This window comes from Lolium perenne, chromosome 2, assembly GCF_019359855.2.
Source record: "Lolium perenne isolate Kyuss_39 chromosome 2, Kyuss_2.0, whole genome shotgun sequence".
Classification (NCBI taxonomy): Eukaryota; Viridiplantae; Streptophyta; class Magnoliopsida; order Poales; family Poaceae; genus Lolium; species Lolium perenne.
Genome location: NC_067245.2, coordinates 303,951,614 through 303,973,001, shown reverse-complemented (window position 1 = coordinate 303,973,001; position 21,388 = coordinate 303,951,614).

Here is a 21,388-nt window from a genome sequence, read left to right as displayed (position 1 = left end):
CCTTTAGTCCTTTCGCTCGCGCCGCACCTCTGCTTCTCCTCTGCAAAATCCTCCATTACTCCCATTGCCTCAAGCGCTCAACCACACTCACACCTTTCGCCGCCACACTCATTGATGCCACCTCGCATCCGTTTGACTAGGCATAGCACTCCAGAGTCGAAGATGGCGACAACGGATCTGGGGAGCGCTGAGTGGGAAAGATCTAAGATCTCTGCCCAAGACATCAACTTGCTGAAGAAGATGGGGTTCACCAAGAAGGAGAACTCGCTCTGCTTCCCCAAGGAGGAGAGCTATCCAACGCCTCCAATCGAGTATCGGGTCATTTTCGTTGACCACCTCATCCGAGGTCTTTCTCCCCCAATCCACGAGTTTCTTCGGGGTCTTCTGTTTGTCTATGGGCTTCAACTGCATCAGTTGACGCCCAATTCCATCCTCCACGTGTCGATTTTTATCACATTGTGTGAGTGCTTCCTCGGAGTCCAACCTAATTGGGCTCTGTGGAAGCGTATCTTCTGCCTCCGCCGTAATGGCTCCCACAATGTCGCCTACAATATTGGCGGCGTTGTTATCTGTGTTCGTTCTGACGTCGAATATTTTGACGTCAAATTCCCCGACTCTGTCCAAGGTTGGCGGAAGAGATGGTTGTACGTCCATGAAGAAAGCTCCGACTCAGTGGAGGACAACATCGCCCCTTTTGACGGAGAAGCCAAAATCCTTCGCCGCCGTTCCTGGGATGCTGAAGCTACCGAAGCTGAGAAGTTGGCGAACACCCGCGGCAAGGAACTGTCGGGTATTGAGATCACAGCGTATTTCCTTAGGATTAGAGTGCAGCCTCTCCAGGCGCGCAAGAATCCCCTCTGGATGTATGCTGGTGAAAAGGATGTCGATAGGCTCTCCAAAGACCTTCCTTTGAAGGATTTTGAAAAGCTTATCCGAAGAATCTCATCGCTCAGCAAGAAGGATTCCATTCCATCCTCTTGCCGCATTACGCCATATAGTGGCACCAATCCCCTTCCCGAGGTAATTTTTCCTCTTAGTTGCTATATTGTCTCCTCGAGTTTTCTTATTTGTCGATTACTATCTTGCTAGCTTTTTTGCATAACTTCTTTTTTTTATCGACACTCTTTCTTTTTCTCAGAACCACCCCGTTCTTGCTTCTCTTCCTCCTCTTCCTGAGGGTGGAGAAGTTGAAGATCGTACCGTTGTCGATGATGACAACCAAGGTACCTCGCGCCCTGAAAGTGAAGTCGCGGGTTCTCACAAATCCGTGGCTTCTTCTAAAAAAGAGGCTGAGTCTGAGGCCACTGCCTCGACACACTCCCTTCCTCCCGCTGTTTCTCCAAGGAACAAGAGGAAAAGGGATGAAATCGAAGATTCCGGCACCTCCAAGGCCGAAGAAGCTGGTCCTTCAGATAGGAAGGTAATATTTTTCTGCTTCTTCTGGCAAATGATTTCTCACTCCTTTCTTATCGTGATTTTGACTGGTTTTGACTATTTTGGCAGAAAATCTTGCGGAAGCCAACAAGCGTGCTGATGCACTTGCTCAAAAACTGGAGAAAAGTGAAAAGGCTCGTAAGAAGGCTGAAGCAGATGCTAAGAAGGCCAAGGCGGATGCTGCTGGTGTCGAAGATCTTCGGAAGAGACTTCACGGTGCAAAAACTGCTTTAAGCGACAAAGTGACCGAGCAAGCTGCTCGAGAAAAAGAGATTCTCAGTCGCCTTCAGTCGCAGAGTCGACGTTTTGTTAGTAAGTGCTCGAATCCTTGTGCATTTCTTCAGGTTACTTCACATCCCGAGCATTCTTATTGACGAGCTTTCCTTTGCGTGTTTTCAGGGAGAACTCATCAAGAATACGAAGTGGAGGATCTTGAAGGCGATCAGCTCATCGACGCACTCTCTCTCTTCTTGAAATCCATGGGGATGAAGCACGCGAAGGCCTTGCTGACGCTGAAGCAGGTCTGTCGATGCTTTTCCCATATTTCTTCCCGAAGAAAGAGGAGCCCGACACTTTTACTGCTCTCGCCAAAAGCTTCAATGTGTCGGAAGATCTTGGGCTTAAACTTCACCAAGAAGGCCTGAAGATTGGTGTTGAAGGCACCATCGCACTGATTGCTGATAGCCAGCAAAACATCGACTGGACCAAGGTTGGCGACATAGGGGAGATGGAGACGAAGAAATGGCAATCTCTAATTAGAGCTGCCAAGCCTCCCTCAAAGCCGATCCTTGCTTTCCTTGGTGTCAAACCAACTCCTGCTCCAAGCGCATCCAAGCCGGAGGTCAAGTAGACCACCCTTTCTTTCTTATTTTTTTCTTTTTCCTTTTGATGCTGTTGCCAAAGTAGCTTTGGCGACACTTTCCCCACTAGTTTGTTAGGGTGACTTCTATTGTAATGTCTTGTAAATATTCTGAAAATCAATGGAATTCTATTTTGCTTGATGATTGATGTCGAACCTTTTGTTTCAGTTGACATTCGATAACTATACTCCAACTCCTGCTCCTTCCGATGTTTTTCCCACTTCCTCTCGCTCGAAGAAAGCGCCTATTAATAGTGAGCTTGGTGAAGATTCCTCGAGTAAGGGTTTAGCGCAAGACTTGGAAGAACTTCGTCAGCAGCTTCAGTATGCGAAGAAGCAAACACTTGTGATGATGGAGCAATCTCGCAAGGCATCCGAGAAAGATAAAGTTGCACTACAGCAAGCTCAAGAAGCCATAGCTGCCAAGGAAGCCGCCGTTTCTGAAGCTGCAAAAGCGACCACTCGAGAGAATTTTATGCTCGATTTTATGAATGAAGCCAGTGTGGATATGTCAGGTATGCTTTTGCAAACCAAGACTTCTTCTATTTTCCTGATGTTTCCTTTTTTGAAATTCTTGTTCTATCGCCAAATAGGTTCCTTTCTCGATGCTGCTGCTGAAGACGAAAGGGTAAACGCAAGGACAAATCTCCTCGTTAACCTCTCTCTTGACCATGGTTCTCTGTTCTGGGCCACTCCAGAACGTACCTGACAGATTGTCAGGTTTCAAGACCGCTCGCGAGTTCCTTGATTTCTGCACCAGAACCTTGTCCCTTGTTTACAAGACAATGTTTCCTCGGAACGAGACACCCGACACTCTTCTTGGTTTGATGGAGAAATTTCAGGATGCTCCTCGTATTCATAACTTTGTGCGAGCTCAATTGTCTGCTAGAGCAAGATTCGCCATGATTATGATACAGATCTGCTACCGAAAATTAGACCTGACGACGATTGTCTCCAAGTGCCTGGCCAAGCAGTCGAAACGAAAAAGGAACATCGACAAAATCAATGATATTGTAACTCCTGTAGCCGAAGAAATGATGGACGAACTTCTTCGGATGGACTCTGAATTCTTTGTCAAAGGGAGCTATGCTGAACATACAACAACTGCTGCAAATAACAAAGGTCTATCCATAGATAGTATATTAGGCATTAACTGAGTTGTACTATATTGCAAGAAATCATGTCTGTATTTTTGTCAAATTCTTCGTGATAATGAATTTGTCTATATTGTGAAGTGTAATCTATATTGCGAAGCCCCCGAGCCTTTGGCCAGAGCTCATACTATTTTGCGAGAGTATATGTATATTTTGTTGTCGTGGGTTATGAGCCCCCGAGCCTGTCGACGAAAAAAGATGTATATCACCAATATCTTTTACTATATTGCAACACCGCGAGCCCGCCTCATTAAAAACCTTTCCAGCCCCACTCGGTGCCCTGAAAAGGAAAAGAGTGCGTCTGAAAACTCGCGGGCGTTTCAGTACATTGTATTTTTTACAAAGGAGGACTATATTTCGACTCTAAGCGTAGAACCGCCTGAGTTGCGCCACGTTCCAGGGGTTTTTCTCGGGAACCCCCATATTCTTTTCCTTGATCCTGTACGCTCCTCCTTCGATTACTTCTGTGACGATGTAAGGGCCAAGCCATGGCGACTCAAGTTTTTCAGTACTCTGTTGATTGAGCCGTAGAACTAAATCTCCAACCTGAAAAGACCTTGACCGCAATCGTCGACTGTGGTAGTTTTTCAAGTCTTGCTGGTACTTGGTGACCCGTGATAGTACTTCATCTCGAGCTTCGTCAAGTGCATCGACATCGTCCTCTAATGCTCTTCTGGAGGTTTCTTCATCATACTCTGTGACTCTTGGGGAGTCATGCTCTATTTCTATCGGCAGTACTGCCTCAGCTCCATGGACCAGAAAAACGGAGTTTCCTGTGTCGCTGTATTTGGCGTTGTTCGAATACTCCACAATACACTTGGCAACTCTTCTGGCCAAGTATGTCGAGCTTTTTCCAGTGGTCCCAACAAACGCTTCTTGATGCCGTTGCAGATAATACCATTGGCTTTCTCGACTTGACCATTGGTTTGTGGGTGCCCAACTGACGCGAAGTGCAATTTGATGCCTACTTCTGCACAGTACGCCTTGAATTCCTTGGATGTGAAGTTACTGCCATTGTCCGTGACGATGCTATGGGGTACTCCAAACCGAAAAACAATACTTTTCACGAACTTTATTGCTGATGCTGCATCTGGCGAATTTATCGGCTTTGCTTCTATCCACTTGGTGAATTTGTCGACAGCGACGAGCATATACTCGTATCCTCCTGGCGAGGCTTTGTGTAACTTTCCCACCATATCGAGGCCCCATTGATCAAAGGGCCAGGACAACGGTATTGGCATCAGTTCTGCTGCCGGAGAGTGAGGTTTTGCGGCAAATCTCTGGCACGCATCACAAGTTCGTACTATCTCCTTCGCGTTCTCGATTGCTGTCAACCAGTAAAATCTAGCCCGAAAAACCTTGGCCGCGATAGCTCGACTGCTCGCGTGATGACCACATATTCCCTCGTGTACATCCTTCAAGATTATCCTTCCTTCTTCAGGTGTGACGCACCTTTGTAACACACCCGAGATACTGCGCTTGTACAACTCTCCTTTGACCACTGTAAAGGCTTTGGATCGTCGAATAACTCGCCTTGCTTCAACTGGGTCGTCGGGTATTTCTTTCCTTAAGATGTATGATACGTATGCTTGCATCCATGGGACCTGCACCATCATCACTAGCTCCTGGTCCTCTTCTTCTTCTGGTGCTTCCTTGAGAATTATCGAGGTTTTCTCCCCCTTCTGCTTCTTTTGCGTCTTCTTTGGCTTTGTGGATCTCTCGGTTATCTCTTCCCAAAACACACCTGGTGGAATTGCGAGGCACTGCGACCCGATGTTTGCAAGAACATCGACTTCATCATTACTCAGCCAGCTGATGTGGTTTACTTCGCATCCATCAAATAACTTCTCGAGCTCGTTGTACACTTCCTTGTATGCTACCATGCTATCATTGACTGCATCACATTGGTTCATGACTTGCTGAGCCACCAATTGTGAATCGCTGAAGATTTTTTACTCGAGTTGCACCACAAGCTTTCGCCATCTTCATCCCGTTTATAAGAGCTTCATATTCTGCTTCATTGTTAGATGCGTTTGGGAACGTCATCCGTAGGACATACTTCAGTTTGTCGCCTTCAGATGATATAAGTATCACGCCTGCCCCAGCTCCTTCTACACTCTTGGACCCGTTAAAGTTCATAGTCCAAGTTCTCGATAAATCCGGGGGTCCTGTGTTTTGCAGCTCCATCCACTCTACGATGAAATCTGGCAGAATTTGCGACTTTATTGCTTTTCTTTTTTCATACGTGATGTCCCGAGGAGAAAGTTCTATTCCCCAAAGGGAGGCACGACCTGTAGCTTCTGGATTGTTTAGTATATTTGATAGAGGTGCTTCATTGACCACTATTATCGGGTGTGCCGAAAAATAGTGGCGCAATTTTCTTGCAGTTGTGAACACTCCATATGCTAGTTTCTGGTACTGCGGGTACTGCTGTTTTGAAGGCGATAAAACTTCACTGATGAAATATACTGGCCTCTGCACTCCATGTAGCTTTGCTTCTTCCTCTCTTTCGACAACTAATGCCGTGCTGACCACCTGAGGTGTATCTGCAATGTATAATAGGAGGGGTTCCTTCTCTTTCGGTGCCACCAAGATTGGTGGTGTCGAAATTGTGCATTTAAGATCCTCGAAGGCTCTATCTGCTTCTTCGTTCCACTGGAACTTCTCTCCTTGCTTGATTAAAGCGTAAAACGGTAACGCCTTTTCTCCCAGCCTGGCGACGAATATGCTTAAAGCTGCGACTCGCCCAGTTAGCTGCTGTATTTCTTTCAACTTTGTTGGCTTCCTCATTGTTACGATAGCTTGGATTTTTTCGGGATTAGCATGAATCCCTCTTGCTGAGACTAAGAACCCGAGAAGTTCTCCTGCAGGGATGCTGAAAGAACACTTCGTTGGGTTCAGCTTGAGACAAAACTTGTCGAGGTTGTCGAAAGTTTCTTTCAGGTCCTCGATTAGCGTTGCCCCCTTTTTTGATGTTATGATGACATCATCAATGTACACTTGTACGTTTTTCCCAATCTGTGTTGCTAAGCATTTCTGCATCATCCGCTGATATGTTGCTCCCGCGTTTTTTAGACCGAAAGGCATTGTTCTATAACAAAACACGCCGTACGGTGTAATGAACGTTGTTTTGACCTCGTCCTCTTCTTTCAATTTGATCTGGTTATAACCAGAGTATGCATCCAGGAAGGAAAGACGTTCACATCCTGCCGTGGAGTCAATAATTTGATCGATCCTCGGGAGGGGAAAGTGATCCTTTGGACAGTGTTTATTGAGACACGTAAAGTCGACACACATGCGAAGGACTTTAGTGTTTTTCTTTGGAACCAATACTGGGTTTGCGACCCACGTGGCCTCTGTATGCAGCTCCTTGATGAAACCAGCTTCTCTCAGTCGATCAATCTCTGACAGCATAGCTTTGCGGTTTGGCTCCGAAAAACGTCGCAAAGGTTGTTTGATTGGTCTCGCTAGTGGATCCAAGTTTAGGTGGTGCTCGGCAAGTTCCCTGGGTACTCCTGGCATGTCAGCTGGACACCATGCAAAGATTTTCCAGTGCCCACGGAGGAACTCGACGAGCGCACTTTCCTATGCGAGGTCCATGTCTGTCGCGATGGACGTCGTCTTCTTTGGATCTGTCGGGTGAATCTGCACCTCCTTAGAATTTTTCGCAGTATTAAAGGTTGACTCTTTGTTAGGCCTTCCTACATCTGGCAGCACATCATAATCAGTCGTGAGCATTGACGCCATGTACTCTGTTTGCATCCCGAAAGTTTCTGACAGCCGATGAAAATCCTTATCACATTTATCGGCTAGCGCGAAGCTTCCTTTAACTGTGATTGGTCCCTTAGGTCCAGGCATCCTCCATAGCAAGTATGTGTAATGTGTTGCCGCCATAAACCTGGCATATGCTGGGCGTCCCAATAAGGCGTGGTACTGCGATGGGAAATCCACGACTTCAAACTCCAGCCTCTCTATCCTGTAGTTTTCTCGGGTCCCAAACTGAACGTCGAGATTGATCTTCCCCAACGGATAACTTGGCTTTTCTGGCGTGATGCCATGGAAGCGTGTGTCAGTTGGTTTCAGGTTTGCTAGAGATATGTTCATCTGTAACATTCCAACCTTGTTTATCTAAATAAATTAGTGTTCATGAGCATTGCATGCATATAAGTTTGCATTTGAGTAAAATTTGCATCAAAATTGAATTGTTTTCAATTATGCAAACCCTTCCCTTTCCTTTCTCATTCAAATCTCTCAAGATTTTCAACACTAAGCAACATGGCATTGTTGTTATTCAATAAGTCCATCTGTGTTTATTGTTCTCTGGCAAAATTGAGTTTCAAACAAAATTCAAAAGTAAGTTGAATTTGCAATTTTGAAAAGAGAAAGAAAACCAGAAAAATAGAAAAAGAGAGAGAGAGCTCTCTCTTCTCTCTTCCCTGGGCTCAGCCCATCTCTCCTTCCCTCTCTCCTCTCTCTAGCCGCAGCCCAACTCGGCCCAGCAGGAAACCCATCAGCCCAGCAACCCCCGCAGGGGGTTTTTTGCAAAAATGTCATCTTCCCCGCGCATCCAAGCTGCTGCCTGGCAGCAGCCCGGCCGCTCGATGCGCCGGCCGGCCAGGATCATCTCCGCCGCCCCCCGGCGGCTATAAATAGCCCTGCCGCCGCCGCTCCGGAACCCTAGCCCCAGTCTCCCCCTCCCCTGCGTTCCCCGAAGGCCACAAAACCGAAACCCTAGCCGACCTACTGCCGGCCCGCTCGCCGTCGATTCGCCGCCGGCGAGGCCCCTCCGGCGTCGCCGACCCGTCCATCGCGCTCAGGGTGAGCTGCTGCTCCTCCCCATACCCTCGCCTTTCCTCCTCTCGCCCTCTAGCCATGGCCGCGTCGGGCTACTGCCCCGGCCTCCGCCGCTCGTCGCCGGTACCCGCGCTCCGGCGACCAATCAAGGGCGGCGCCGCCACCATTCGGTCGCCCGCGTCGCCCTGCTCCTTTTCCCCCTCACGCGCGCTGCTATTGCTGGCCAAATCGACCGATTGCAACCCGGCCGAGCTTCTCTGTGAGCTCATGGCCATGCTTACGTCAGCATGACGTCAGCATGATGTCATAAATGCCTTTTTCTATTTTCTGTAATTTCAGTAAATCATTTCTGTATTTCTTTAAATAGGAAATAATATGACATGTGGGTCCCCTGGTCAGGATTTTAATAATTTCATAAATTTTTAGAAAATAATAAAATATGACATGCGGGTCCAACTTTTATTATTTTTATATAATTTTCAGAAATTGTTTTAAAATGAATTAAACTTTGGAAATTCATAAGTAATTCATTTTAAATCAGAAAAATATAAAATTATATATCAAAATAATCAGAAAAATAAATCCTAGTTGTTTATCCATGTTTCATACATGCTTGAACCAATTAAACATCAAGCCTTAGTAGAAACCCTAATTCGACCCCTCTCATATGTCGGGATCGATGCCGAACCCCCTTTAAATTCCGTCGATGCACCTAGGGTTTAACCCAACCCCTTTAATATGACATGTCATCATATTGTATGTGCATTGCATTGTACCTTGTTTTGATCGTGCTATTCCTTTCCGGTGTTTGGTTCTTCACGATAGGGACCGAACGCGAGCCTGAGATCAACGCCACCGAAGAGCAGCACCCGAACAACGAGGGACAAGGAAAGCCCTAACCTGGTTCATATATGGTTTCAAAATGCTTTTACTTCTGGTTCTTACATATTGCATCCGCTTCAAATATGTTTTATCGGCTGTGGTAGATATCCTATGTGTGCATATTCCATCTTTGTAGCCCAAAGTTCCTGATCATCCGCTCCCAGCAAAACTAGGTTGAGCTTTGTTTGCATCGCTAGAGCCATATATATAATATGCTTAGCCATGCTTAGCTGTTGAAGTCTGGTCCATCCGGTTGATGAATCAGAGCTACGAATGAACCTAGTTTGACAGGATGACGTGGTAAGATCAGTGATGATGTTAATAAACATGCTAAAGGCTTGGATGGGCCGCCACATGGGGATGTGGTGATTTGACTCGTTCTCGCCGATACTAGGACCTGAGTTCTTGCCTCTGGAACCAAGACTGAGCGTACAGCCACACAGGGCCCATGGGAACCCCTTGGCCCGAACTTACCTAGCTTACCCATGAGTCAATTAGTTTGCGAGTTCCATTTGCCATACGCATGGGGGAAAGGTGGAAAAGGTTTTCAAAGTGCATCATACAGGGCGTGGCCGGGGTGAAGGATGCTGGAGGCCTTGAACTGGATCCCCTGCACACAATGACCGGGACCGCCTCGGAGATTGGCTACCTACGATGACGGAGCTCCCCAGTTAGTTTGACTCATGGAATAGGCGAAGTAAGGGAAAGGTTTTGGTCGACCACCCTCTGCCGGCACACCAAGGAAGTGTGCTAACGTTCTGGCATTAAGAGTCGGTCAGCGCGTGTGGGTAAAGTTGTACACCCCTGCAGGGTAAATCTTTTCGAAAAGCCGTGTCCACGGTTAAGGACGACTTGGGAAAGGACGTGATGATCATAGACAACTTGAACCTAATCGTAAAACTTGCTGTCAATGTGTGATAAGGATCCCTTCTCAGGTTGTCGAGGGGGTGATCCTAGGTGATAGGTTCAGGTGATGATGAAGATTCGGTGGATTCAACATGATGATCTTAGAGCTAGAGTTGATATCGCTCTCTTACCCCTTTTGAAAATGATCTGAATAGACGAGCTTCTGCTCCCTCCTGTTTACAAAGGAAAACTGGCTTTCCGCAAAATAAGCTCCACATAAAGCCTCTCATACCCGCTTTGCTAACAGGTTGTACTAAGTCTTGCTGAGTCCCTGTACTCAGCCTTGCATGCTTTGTTTCAGAGGAAATCCTTCCAACTGATGGTGGCTTCTACCTTGACGTCGACGAGTAGTTCGGAGTTCCTCAGGCGGAAGCCTGAGACTTATAGGCTGGGACGTCGCCTTATGTTATGGCCTCTTAGGCCCTTTGCAGTCTTGTTATCTAGATAACATAATTTGCTTTCCGTTGCTTGTTGATTTGTGGTCAGTGACCTCTGCGTGTAATAAATTTGGATCTTAACTCTGCTAAGAGTTGTAATATATTTGCTTTCAGTCGTAGAGTCACTGTTGTGTTACCGATTCTCACCCTGTAGGCCCTAGAGATCTAGGTTAGGCTTATGCCAGATGTGATATCTGGGTTTGTCTAGCCCTGACCTCCGGGGTCGCGACAGGTTTTGGTATCAGAGCAGGACTGCCTATAGAAAACCCTTTCGACTGGTCGATGTTGAGTCTAGTAGTTGTGAAAACTATTTGAAAGCTAAAAGTATTTGCAAAAGCATTTGAATAGGATTCTTTTTACTCCTTATCTAGTGTCACTCTAATGCTGAGTCATCTTACCTTGTATTGATTGAAAAAGGTTTTACCTCTACCCTGTCATTTCCAAACTTATAGGATCTACGGGTTTGGGTTGTTTTCTCTAAAAAGTACTCCGTACTTGGTTGCTTAGCTCAATGTTCCTAAAGTTACATCAGTTGATCTGAATCTTGTTCCTTCCATTCAGTGAATGTTATCATTCCGTTGAATTCTTTCCAAGGAATTTGTTTCTCATGATCTTTTTACGTTGTGGGTTCCACCTAACTTTGTTCTAGGCTTCAAGGTTTCTTCTTACCTTGGATGCCTCCTTTCCTTTTTAATTTTGTTGAATAATACTTCTAGAGCTAGGTATGACTTCTTGAAAGTTACTTTGTGATTAGTACCTCGCAGTGTCCTCAGTGGCACTCAGATAGTAGTTACCCCTTTATTTGTGTTTCCCCTTGGACTTGAACCGAAGGTCCCGGATTGTGCTAGGTTCTCTTAGTGTGAATCTAAGTACATGATGCTGGCCTTTAACCCAAGATCCATTCTGTTGATCCCTCCTCTTGTCGTGCTCGTCTGACCCATATCTCTGCTGATGAGTCTGAAGAGGATCCAAGCGTCCTAGTGGGTACGCTCTATATAAACTCAATCCTAGCTACAGTTCTGTTTGATTCCGGAGCATCGCATACATTCATATCTCAAGAGTTTGCCCAAAAGCATGATATACGCTTCGAGACAATGCCCTCCCCTCTAGAGATCACAACTCCCGGGTCTCGTTGGCAAACCATTTGGATTACCCGTGAGGTCATAATCAGTATAGGGCCAGTGTGGTTCCCCACCTCTCTCATTTCCCTCAAGTCAACTGACATTGATGTCATCTTGGGCATGGATTGGCTAGTAAAGCATAAGGCTATCATTGATTGTGCAGCTAGGTCTGTTGTACTAACCAATCTTTCCGGCAAAAGTGTTCTCTACTGGGCTTCATCCGCAATACCTCCGTCGGCAAGGTTTACCCCTGAAGCCGAGTTGTATGCCCTTGAAGCCCTACCTAAACCAGAAATCTCCGATGTCTGGGTGGTCCGTGACTTTCCAGATGTCTTCCCTGAAGAGTTACCTGGCATGCCACCTGATCGAAGTGTGGACTTTGTCATTGAGTTAGTCCCCGGAACTGCTCCTGTTTCCCGGAGACCATATCGTATGCCTCCGGAAGAGTTGGTTGAACTGAAGAAGCAGTTAGAGGAATTAGAGGAGAAGAACTTCATACAACCCAGTACTTCTTCCTGGGGTTGCCCTGCCCTCTTTGTCAAGAAGAGAGATACCAACATTCCGCGGCTGGTTGTTGATTACCGTCCGCTCAACGCAGTGACAATCAAGAACAAATACCCTCTTCCTATAATCAATGATCTTTTTGATCAGTTGTCCGGTGCCACAGTCTTCTCAAAGATGGATTTGAGATCAGGGTACCATCAAATCAAAATCCGCAAGGAGGACATTCCAAAGACAGCGTTCACAACTCGTTATGGTCTTTACGAGTACACTGTCATGTCCTTTGGCCTCACAAATGCTCCAGCCACTTTTATGCGGCTCATGAACTCTGTTTTCATGGAGTATCTTGACAAGTTCGTCGTGGTTGTCTACATCGACGATATTCTGATCTACTCCAAAACCGAAGATGAACATGAGGAACATCTCCGTCTAGTGCTAACCAAACTTCGTGAGCACCGTCTCTACGCCAAATTCTCAAAATGTGAGTTCTGGTTAAAAGAGCTCATATTCCTTGGTCATGTTATCTCTGAAAAAGGTGTTGCAGTCATTCCAGATAAAGTTCAAGCCGTTCTTGACTGGAAGACACCTAAGTCAGCTAAGGAGATTCGAAGTTTTCTCGGTCTGGCGGGTTATTACCGCCGATTCATTGAAAATTTCTCCAAGATTGCCAAGCCAATGACCGATCTTCTCAAGAAAGACAAGAAGTTCGAATGGTCAGAAAAGGCTGAAGAGAGTTTCCAGGTTTTGAAAACCAAGCTGACTACTGCTCCTGTGCTCGTCCTTCCGGACACAAGCAAAGACTTCGTTGTCCATTGCGATGCCTCTCTCCAAGGGCTCGGATGTGTGTTGATGCAAGATGGCCATGTGGTGGCCTATGCCTCTCGACAGTTGAAACCACATGAGCTCAATTATCCTACTCATGATCTCGAGCTTGCAGCCGTGATCCATGCTCTTAAGCAATGGCGACCTTACCTTTATGGTAATCGTTGCGAGTTGTACTCAGATCATCAAAGTCTGAAGTATCTTTTCACCCAGCCGGATCTGAATATCAGACAGAGAAGATGGCTAGAAGTCATAAAAGATTATGACTTGGGTCTCAACTATAAACCAGGTAAAGCCAATGTCGTTGCTGATGCGCTAAGTCGGAAGTCCTATTGCAACAATCTGATGGTTAAGCAAGCGCAACCTTCTCTCTATGAGGAACTTGCAAAACTCAACCTCGAGATTGTTCCTAGTGGATTCCTTGCTAATCTTGAGGTGAAGCCCTCTCTTGAAGACCAGATCAATAAGGCTCAGAAGCAAGATTCGCATTCGAGATCAAGAAGAACATTGCTAGCGGAGTTGCTAAATGTTTCTCCATTGATGATCAAGGTACCGTTTATTTCGGTAAGCGTCTAGTCGTGCCGGATAAATCGGATCTCAAAGAGCTAATCCTTAAAGAAGCTCATGAATCACCACTCTCCATCCATCCTGGTAGTACCAAGATGTATCGGGATCTTCGCCAAAGATTCTGGTGGTCCGGGATGAAGCAAGAGATCGCTAAGTTTGTTGCTGAATGCGACGTTAGTCGTCGCGTAAAAGCTGAACATCAAAGACCTGCTGGCACTCTGCAACCTCTATCAATTCCAGAGTGGAAATGGGATGAAAATGGCATGGATTTCATTACCGGTCTCCCCAAGACCAAAAATGGAAAAGATGCTATATGGGTAGTGGTTGACCGTCTATCCAAGGTTGCTCATTTCCTTCCTATTCGGGAAGATATTCGTGCTAATCAACTGGCCGATCTATTCACGTCCCGGATAGTCACTCTTCATGGTGTTCCCAAGAAGATCATCTCTGATCGTGGAAGCTTGTTTACTTCCAAATTTTGGGAAAGTTTTCAGAAAGCTATGGGAACTCGTCTTTCCTTCAGTACTGCCTATCATCCTCAAACCGGTGGTCAAACCGAAAGAGTGAATCAAATTCTTGAAGACATGCTCAGGGCCTGTGTTATATCCTTCGGTAAAGATTGGGAAAAGTGCCTTCCACTTGCCGAGTTCACCTACAACAACAGCTTCCAATCTAGCCTGTGCATGGCACCTTTTGAAGCTTTGTATGGCAGAAGGTGTAGAACTCCTTTGAACTGGTCCGAAACTGGAGAAAGAAAGTTCTTTGGACCAGATATAATCAAGGAAGCAGAAGATCAAGTTCGCATCATTCGCGAGCGTCTGAAAACTGCTCAGTCACGTCAAAAGAGCTACTATGATCGCCATCATCAAGAAGTGAAGTATGCAATTGGTGATCAAGCTTATCTTCGGGTCACTCCTCTCAAGGGTGTCCGTCGTTTCGGTATCAAAGGCAAACTAGCACCTCGCTATGTTGGTCCTTTCCGCGTCCTTGCCAAGCGTGGTAATGTTTCTTACAAGTTGGAGTTACCTTCCAACTTTCTGGAAGTTCATGATGTCTTCCATGTGTCCCAACTCAAGCGTTGCTTCAAAGATCCTATCCGTGGTGTTGATTACGAGACTCTTGACCTCCAAGAGGATCTAACCTATCGAGAACATCCTGTTCGTATCCTTGATGAAGCCGAGCGTAAAACTCGACGTCAGAGCATCAAGTTCCTGAAAGTTCAGTGGTCGAATCACTCTGAGCAAGAAGCAACCTGGGAACGAGAAGATCGTTTACGATCTGAGTACCCTTCCTTCTTTTCTAAAATCTAGGAATCTCGAGGACGAGATTCTTGTAAGGGGGGTAGAGTTGTAACATTCCAACCTTGTTTATCTAAATAAATGAGTGTTCATGAGCATTGCATGCATAAAAGTTTGCATTTGAGTAAAATTTGCATCAAAATTGAATTGTTTACAATTATGCAAACCCTTCCCTTTCCTTTCTCATTCAAATCTCTCAAGATTTTCAACACTAAGCAACATGGCCTTGTTGTTATTCAATAAGTCCATCTGTGTTTATTGTTCTCTGGCAAAATTGAGTTTCAAACAAAATTCAAAAGTAAGTTGAATTTGCAATTTTGAAAAGAGAAAGAAAACCAGAAAAATAGAAAGAGAGAGAGAGCTCTCTCTTCTCTCTTCCCTGGGCTCAGCCCATCTCTCCTTCCCTCTCTCCTCTCTCTGGCCGCAGCCCAACTTGGCCCAGCAGGAAACCCATAAGCCCAGCAACCCCCGCAGGGGGGTTTTTGCAAAAATGTCATCTTCCCCGCGCATCCAAGCTGCTGCCTGGCAGCAGCCCGGCCGCTCGATGCGCCGGCCGGCCAGGATCATCTCCGCCGCCCCCCGGCGGCTATAAATAGCCCTGCCGCCGCCGCTCCGGAACCCTAGCCCCAGTCTCCCCCTCCCCTGCGCTCCCCGAAGGCCACAAAACCAAAACCCTAGCCGACCTACTGCCGGCCCGCTCGCCGTCTATTCGCCGCCGGCGAGGCCCCTCCGGCATCGCCGACCCGTCCATCGCGCTCAGGGTGAGCTGCTGCTCCTCCCCATACCCTCGCCTTTCCTCCTCTCGCCCTCTAGCCATGGCCGCGTCGGGCTACTGCCCCGGCCTCCGCCGCTCGTCGCCGGTACCCGCGCTCCGGCGACCAATCAAGGGCGGTGCCGCCACCATTCGGTCGCCCGCGTCGCCCTGCTCCTTTTCCCCCTCACGCGCGCCGCTATTGCTGGCCAAATCAGCCGATTGCAACCCGGCCGAGCTTCTCTGTGAGCTCATGGCCATGCTTACATCAGCATGACGTCAGCATGATGTCATAAATGCCTTTTTCTATTTTCTGTAATTTCAGTAAATCATTTCTGTATTTCTTTAAATAGGAAATAATATGACATGTGGGTCCCCTGGTCAGGATTTTAATAATTTCATAAATTTTTAGAAAAGAATAAAATATGACATGTGGGTCCAACTTTTATTATTTTTATATAATTTTCAGAAATTGTTTTAAAATGAATTAAACTTTGGAAATTCATAAGTAATTCATTTTAAATCAGAAAAATATAAAATTATATATCAAAATAATCAGAAAAATAAATCCTAGTTGTTTATCCATGTTTCATACATGCTTGAACCAATTAAACATCAAGCCTTAGTAGAAACCCTAATTCGACCCCTCTCATATGTCGGGATCGATGCCGAACCCCCTTTAAATTCCATCGATGCACCTAGGGTTTAACCCAACCCCTTTAATATGACATGTCATCATATTGTATGTGCATTGCATTGTACCTTGTTTTGATCATGCTATTCCTTTCCGGTGTTTAGTTCTTCACGATAGGGACCGAACGCGAGCCTGAGATCAACGCCACCGAAGAGCAGCACCCGAACAACGAGGGACAAGGCAAGCCCTAACCTGGTTCATATATGGTTTCAAAATGCTTTTACTTCTGGTTCTTACATATTGCATCCGCTTCAAATATGTTTTATCGGCTGTGGTAGATATCCTATGTGTGCATATTCCATCTTTGTAGCCCAAAGTTCCTGATCCACCGCTCCCAGCAAAACTAGGTTGAGCTTTGTTTGCATCGCTAGAGCCATATATATAATATGCTTAGCCATGCTTAGCTGTTGAAGTCTGGTCCATCCGGTTGATGAATCAGAGCTACGAATGAACCTAGTTTGACAGGATGACGTGGTAAGATCAGTGATGATGTTAATAAACATGCTAAAGGCTTGGATGGGCCGCCACATGGGGATGTGGTGATTTGACTCGTTCTCGCCGATACTAGGACCTGAGTTCTTGCCTCTGGAACCAAGACTGAGCGTACAGCCACACGGGGCACATGGGAACCCCTTGGCCCGAACTTACCTAGCTTACCCATGAGTCAATTAGTTTGCGAGTTCCATTTGTCATACGCATGGGGGAAAGGTGGAAAAGGTTTTCAAAGTGCATCATATAGGGCGTGGCCGGGGTGAAGGATGCTGGAGGCATTGAACTGGATCCCCTGCACACAATGACCGGGACCGCCTCGGAGAATGGCTACCTACGATGACGGAGCTCCCCAGTTAGTTTGACTCATGGAATAGGCGAAGTAAGGGAAAGGTTTTGGTCGACCACCCTCTGCCGGCACACCAAGGAAGTGTGCTAACGTTCTGGCATTAAGAGTCGGTCGGCGCGTGTGGGTAAAGTTGTACACCCCTGCAGGGTAAATCTTTTCGAAAAGCCGTGTCCACGGTTAAGGACGACTTGGGAAAGGACGTGATGATCATAGACAACTTGAACCTAATCGTAAAACTTGTTGTCAATGTGTGATAAGGATCCCTTCTCAGGTTGTCGAGGGGGTGATCCTAGGTGATAGGTTCAGGTGATGATGAAGATTCGGTGGATTCAACCTGATGATCTTAGAGCTAGAGTTGATATCGCTCTCTTACCCCTTTTGAAAATGATCTGAATAGACGAGCTTCTGCTCCCTCCTGTTTACAAAGGAAAACTGGCTTTCCGCAAAATAAGCTCCACATAAAGCCTCGCATACCCGCTTTGCTAACAGGTTGTACTAAGTCTTGCTGAGTCCCTGTACTCAGCCTTGCATGCTTTGTTTCAGAGGAAATCCTTCCAACTGATGGTGGCTTCTACCTTGACGTCGACGAGTAGTTCGGAGTTCCTCAGGCGGCAGCCTGAGACTTATGGGCTGGGACGTCGCCTTATGTTATGGCCTCTTAGGCCCTTTGCAGTCTTGTTATCTAGATAACATAATTTGCTTTCCGTTGCTTGTTGATTTGTGGTCAGTGACCTCTGCGTGTAATAAATTTGGATCTTAACTCTGCTAAGAGTTGTAATATATTTGCTTTCAGTCGTAGAGTCACTGTTGTGTTACCGATTCTCACCCTGTAGGCCCTAGAGATCTAGGTTAGGCTTATGCCAGATGTGATATCTGGGTTTGTCTAGCCCTGACCTCCGGGGTCGCGACATCATCTTCCTTAGTGTATCTGCGTACATAAGGTTTAGACTGCTGCCTCCATCTATGAATACTCGAGATACGTCGAATCCTGCAATTACTGCTGGTAAGATAAGTGTTGACTGCCCTGGTCGAGAAACTTGCTGCGGGTGATCCGCTATTGTGAAGCCAATGTCTTGCCCTGACCAATTGAGGTACTCAACCGTTGGTTGAGGCATCTTCTCTGCCATAAACACATGTCGCGAGATTACTTTCTGAGCTCTATTGGATGGCCTACCCTTCTGAATCATCGAGACCACTCCGTTGGAGTTAGGATCAACGTATGGAGGTGGCGCTGGTGCTGCCGCTATTCTGAGCTGGTGTCGATTTTCGTCCGTAATTGCGGGAGGAGGTGGCAAGTGGATCTCGCTCCTGGGCCTGAAAATTTCGACAATCCTTTTGCAGGTGTCCTGACTGTGTCTTTCCATTGTTGTCGAGATAGAAATGCATCTGACACGGCCCGTTCATCATATCCTCGGGGGACACGAAAGGTCTCTGGAACCTTGGCCCATTATTTTGCCTATTGTTTCGGGAGTCATCTCTATTGTCGCCTCGCTGCTCGTTGCTCCTTTGATAGTCATCTCTATTGTTTCCTCCAGCGCTTGCTCGAAAGCCAGCCGAAATTTGTTCAGGAGCATCATAGCTCGAGTACTGCCGAGGAAATCATCACCTATTTTGATAATTTCGACCGCGGTCCTCCTCCGGTGACCTATGCCGTTTGTTGTGAACAACATCTTCTCCATCTGCCCATCTGTTTGCTATCTCCATCAATGCGGATACTGTTTTTGGGTTGGTTCTCCCCAAGTCCTCGACGAAATCTCCCCGCCGGATTCCTGCGACAAACGCATCTATCGCTCTATCGTCAGATATATTCTCTGCCGAGTTTTTAATGATATTCCACCTTTGGATATACTTTCTCATTGATTCATCATGCTTTTGTCGACATGCTCTCAACTCTTCCAACAACACAGGTTTTTTGCAGGTGGATCGAAAATTCTTGATGAACACGTCCTCGAAGCTATCCCAACCGTCGATAGTCCCTGGAGGAAGCTTCTTTATCCAAGATCGCGCAGCTCCACTCAAGTGTACTTGGATGCTCTGCATGGCTGTTGCTCTGGTTCCTCCTATCAACTTCACTGTCTCGAGATAATCAACTAGCCAATCCTCTGGATCTTGCAAGCCGTCGAACTTTTTGAAGTTATCGGGTAGTTTGAATCCTGAAGGAACTCGAGTTTTTCGGACCCTCCTTGTGAAGCACGGCAGCCCACACATATCCTCGTCATCTATCTCTGGGGAGTGTCAATGTTCCCTTCTATTTTGTCGTGCTCTGTCCACCATTACTTGCGCTGCTGTGTCTCTTGCTCCACTTGTTCTCTCGGGACCTGGTGCTGCTGCCGCAGGTCGTGGACTATTTTGCCTTGCTGAATCTTCGGGAGGCGTTGTTACAACCGCTGTCCCCATGGCCCCAACTCCTGCCATAGCCATATTGTACAATGCTTCTCTTGGGTCTCCGGGAGGTGGCTTGGATGCGAGGATAAAAGCTTGCGTCGCCATATACCCAGCTTCCGGTGTCTTAGGGATAATATTCCCTCTCGTGTCTATCGACATAAAGGACATGTCGAGGTTTTGAACCAGATTCTCTCTATCTGCCTCAGGTATATTTTGTAGTCGAGATCTCGCTCTATTTTGAGCTGCCCTGTGGCTATCTCCCGAAGAACCAGAATGTTGACTCAAGTTAGCTCTTCGCCTGCTTGATGCAGAGGCTGCTTCCTGCCTTCTATCCAACTCGATTTTCTGCTTCTCGAGCTCCCGCCTGGTTCGTGCAAGCCTATATTGATATGCTTGTAACTCCTCGGGTGTCGCCGTTACCGTCATTGGCTCTGTACCATTAATAGCTCTTGCGACTCGATCCCATACTTCCTGCGGAAATCGCACCATCTCTCGTGTTCCTTGTACAATATATTTTGTTCCTATACCTCTCGTGAGATCTACAGGATCGACATATGGATTTCCTGCCTCGTCGAAATTCTCTGATGTCTCCTCTTGTGGGCGACTCGGATCTCCGATTGCATAACTCTGATGATATTCTGGATACTGAACCACGTTGGGTTTGGTGACACCATCATAGAGATTGGTGAAGACCTTGCCAATGGTAGTGGATCTGTCGATGAAATTGAAGCTGTCGAAGCTATTCGAGTCATCGCTTATATCTGAGTCCGTAGATGACTCGAAGGACATGTCGTTGAAGATCTTGGCGAGCTTTTCGCTTGCCCTGGTGCTGATGAAGCATGGCGATGAAGTCTCCTCTTCGCCTGACTCGATTGACGATGTTGAGTTCGAAAAATCGGAATCGACCGCCGATAATCCCGACGAGATCGGAATTTCGAGACGATACGCTCCCTCTTTCTCAACGCGAAAGTGGAACCTTCCGAACGTCATCTCCATAGGCTCCTCCAGATACGCATATGCATCCAAACGGGAGGGCAGGTGAGGAACAAAATCGACAGGACCAGTTTCGATCTGTTTACCTCGATCCATCGCATTGCTTGCTGTTGACGAAGTCGACGATCTTGAGCGTGCCATCGAGATCAGATCCTTGACGCATCTAATTCCCACAGACGGCACCAATTGACAAGGGATTAACTTGTCAATGCCTATAGGTTGTGAACTAGGGTTTTAGCTATAAGTAGAGGGCAAGTAGATCTCGAACGTTTCAGCCGAAAAGTACTCGACGATATGAAAACTAGGGTTTGTGAGACAATGAATCGATGCTTTCTTTGTCCCTCGGCTCCCCCTTATATAGGAGGTGGAGCCGAGGGATTCGTAATACACAAGTTACAGAGTCCGGGAAGGTTTCTAACTCATCCCGCAATATTACAAGTGTTCTCTCCTAATACAACTCTATCTTTCCTTAACTATTAACTTGGGCTTCCGATTCTTCTTATCCTTCGGGTCGTGGGCCTTCAGTAAACCCTGGGTACCATCTTCGGCAGGCCCATTGGGGATGCCTATGTCAGCTGCAGTATACAGTTGTTGGCCAGTATTTGTTATTCCCATGACCTCCCCCTGGCGTCTGCATGAGATCAGAGAACATGTTTGTGTCGATGATAATCACAGGGCCCAAATACCCGGGTAAGAACATGAATGTGTACCTGGAACCGCTGGTGGATGACTTGGTTCGTGGCTGGGAAGGTCGCGGGATCCAAACATATGACGCATCAAAGAAGGAGTACTTCGATATGTATGTGTGGTACCACACGTCTCTGCATGACCTGCCAGCACGTGCTTTGTTCTGCGGGTGGTGTACACATGGGATGTGGCCTTGCCCACAGTGCAGACAGGCCGTGACTTTCTTCTGGCTAAACAAGGGAGGAAAGTATTCATGCTTTGATGA